The sequence below is a fragment of the Zea mays genome, chromosome 5, assembly GCF_902167145.1.
Source record: "Zea mays cultivar B73 chromosome 5, Zm-B73-REFERENCE-NAM-5.0, whole genome shotgun sequence".
Taxonomy (NCBI): Eukaryota; Viridiplantae; Streptophyta; class Magnoliopsida; order Poales; family Poaceae; genus Zea; species Zea mays.
The window spans coordinates 114,881,485-114,884,961 of NC_050100.1; positions in this window are offsets into that span (position 1 = coordinate 114,881,485).

The following is a 3,477-nucleotide window of genomic DNA, read 5'->3' on the forward strand; positions in this document are numbered from 1 at the left end:
CATGTTCATTAATTAGAGTTGAGCAATAGCATAAAGCTAAATCATAATAATCCAACCCAAATAGGTAAACAAGGACATGGATAACAAAAGCTAGTCAATCCTTAGGCATAAATGTGAAATGCAGGAGGTGAATTAAAGAATGTTTAGGACAAAGATGGGTCAAGGGACACTTGCCTCCACCAACCAGCTGCTACTCAGGGGCTTCTCCTGCGAGTTCTTCGGGCTCCTCAACCAGATCGTTCTCTATGCGAGCGCAAACATACATACATCCATCCATTCATATTAGGAAATAAACAGTACATCATACAAGAGAACAAATAAATTGATTATGCATAGGGTATGACATACGATATTGTATTCGCCATGGCTAGAAAGAGAAGAAAGAAGGTATCGCAGTGGTTAAAGTTATACTCGAAGCGTATTACGAATAGATGCATACTAATCATTACGTGTCTAGTTCCACCTAGTTACACTAACAGGTATTAAGCACATGCACTAATAGAGTTATAACTATTTCCAATTGATCAACATTAAACAAGGTCAAAGATTAACTACATGAAATAACTAACATAACAAATTTCTAAATTGAGTTCCGTTTATTGATACAAATAAAGCGATCACTACGCATGGAGTATACGGGGGGTAGACAGGCACGTCAAGGGGTAGACGAGTGTGTCGAGAGCACGACGAGCCGTGCCAAAGCACCGCGCGCACCATGCGAGCACACGCGCGCGCAAGGCCGCACTGACGCGTCGCGAACGGGTCGCGCACACGCCGGGGCCGAATGTGCGGGCCGCGCGCTGGCCGAGCTCAAGGCCGCGTGCCACAGGCACGCCGGGCCGAGCTCAAGGCCGCGTAAGGGCGAGCAGGCCGCGGCCGCGCCGAACAAGGGCGCCACGACCACGCCGGCGGGTCAACCACCCGCGCGAAGCACGCGCGAGGGGAGCGGGGGGGGGGGGGAACGGCTGGGCCGCCAAATGGGCCCAAATAGGGGGAGGGGGCGGCTGGGCCGCCAGGGGAGGAGGGGGGAGATAAAAAAATAAAAGGTTTTCCCTTTTTAAATCTATTTTCTAGATGAATGGTTTCACAGTTTCACTCAATCAAAACAAAAGCATGGTTCGGCATGGTGCAACAAACAAAAGAAAGTATTTCTAGGGTTTACTTACACGAGATCTCAAGCCAAATCTCGCTATAACTTTGAAAAAGAACAAGGCATAGCGAGAAGAAAAGAGAAAGAGGAAAGGTAACGCCCAAGTTTGGTGAGTAAAAGAGAAAGAAAAAATTCAACTCAAAAATTCGGGGCGTTACAAACCTATCCCCCTTAAAAGAATCTCGCCCTCGAGATTCAAGGTTGGCTAGCAAAGAGCTCAGGGTATTTAGCCATCAGATCATCTTCACGCTCCCAGGTTGCTTCTTCCGTAGAGTGGTGATTCCATCTGACTTTGCACATTCTGATAGTCTTCCTTCAGGTGGCTCTGTCTGCAATCTCAAGAATTTGCGTTGGTTTTTCAATATAGGTCAAGTCCTCCTGGACTTCAAGACCCTCCACTGGCAACTGCTCTTCTGGCACACGCAGACATTTCTTTAGCTGAGATACATGAAAGACATTGTGCACAACAGACAAATTTTCTGGCAGACTGAGCTGATAGGCCACTTCTCCATGCCTTGCGAGAATCTGATATAGACCAATATAGCGGGGTGCTAGCTTGCCTTTGACTCTGAATCTTCTGACTCCTCTGATCGGTGACACTTTCAGATAGACAAAACCTCTGACTTCGAAACTCAGCTCTCTTCTTCTTATGTCTGCATAGCTTCGCTGCCTTGATTGCGCTATCCTCATATTCTCTCGAACCATCTTGATGTTCTCTTTAGCTTCAAGCAGAATGTCTGGCCCAAACACTTGCTTTTCTCCAGGCTGATCCCATTGCAATGGAGCTCTACAACTCCTCCCATAAAGCGTCTGAAATGGTGACATCTTCAAGCTGGCTTGGTAACTGTTGTTATAGGAGAACTCTGCATAAGGCAACCTCTTGTCCCATCCGGACTGATCTTGCAATGCACAGGCTTTCAACATGTCTTCAAGGATTTGATTAGTTCTTTCGGTCTGACCATCTGTCTGCGGATGATAAGCTGAACTGAAATTCAGATGTGTACCCAAAGCTTCATGCAACTGTTGCCAGAAATGAGAGGTGAACTGCGTTCCTCTGTCTGACACTATCTTCTTTGGCATGCCATGAAGACAAACGATCCAAGACATGTACAACTCTGCCAAGACTGCACTGCTATTGTTGGTCTTGACTGGTATGAAGTGGGCTAACTTGGTTAAGCGGTCCACTACTACCCAAATGGAATCGTAGCCGGCTCGAGTGTGAGGCAATCCGACTATGAAGTCCATACCGATTTCATCCCATTTCCACTGAGGAATTTGCTACGGTTGCAACAATCCAGCTGGCCTCTGATGCTCTGCCTTCATTTGTCGACAGCTATCACACATAGCCACATGCTCTGCGATTTCTCTCTTCATTCCGTACCACCAGAATTTCTTCTTCAGATCTTGATACATCTTCTCACTTCCAGGGTGAATCGAATAAGCTGTCTCATGAGCTTCCTTGAGGATCAACTCCCGAATAGACTGGACATTGGGAACACACAAGCAGTCTTTGAACCATATCACACCTTCTGCATCTTCCTGAAAATCTTTGCCTTTGCCTTCCAGAATCAGTTGCTGAATCTCACTGATCTTCTCATCATTCTTCTACGCTTCTTTGATTTCCCGCTCTAGGGTAGGTTCCAACTCAATTGTGACTCCTCGCGTATTGTTCAGAAATCTGAGACTCAACCTGTCAAACTCTTTGGCCAACTCATAGGGCATCGGATGAGCGACCATCAGATTGACTTGACTCTTTCTGCTCAAAGCATCTGCCACTACATTCGCTTTGCCTGGATGGTAATGAATCTCCAATTCATAGTCTTTGATCAACTCTGACCATCTTCGTTGCCTCATATTCAGTTCTGACTGAGTGAATATGTACTTCAGAGTCTTGTGGTCTGTGTAAACATCACATTTCTACCCATACAGATAGTGCCTTCATGTCTTCAGTGCGTGAACCACTGCTGCCAACTCTAGGTCATGGATTGGATAATTCTTCTCATGAACCTTCAGCTGTCGGGACGAGTAAGCCACAACTCTTCCCTCCTGCATCAACACGCATACCAAACCAGTGTAACAAGCATCGCAATACACTGAGAAGGGCTTGTGCACATCAGGCAAGACTAAGACATGCGCCGTAGTCAACTTCTCTTTCAGCGCTTCGAAGGCCTCTTGACATTTCTAGGTCCACTTGAACTCAACCTTGTTGCCAAGCAAAGCTGTCATTGGTTTCACAATCTTTGAAAACCCTTCAATGAATCGCCGATAATATCCGACCATTGCAATGATGCTCTTGATTCCTCGAGCATCTGTTGGAGCTTTCCAGT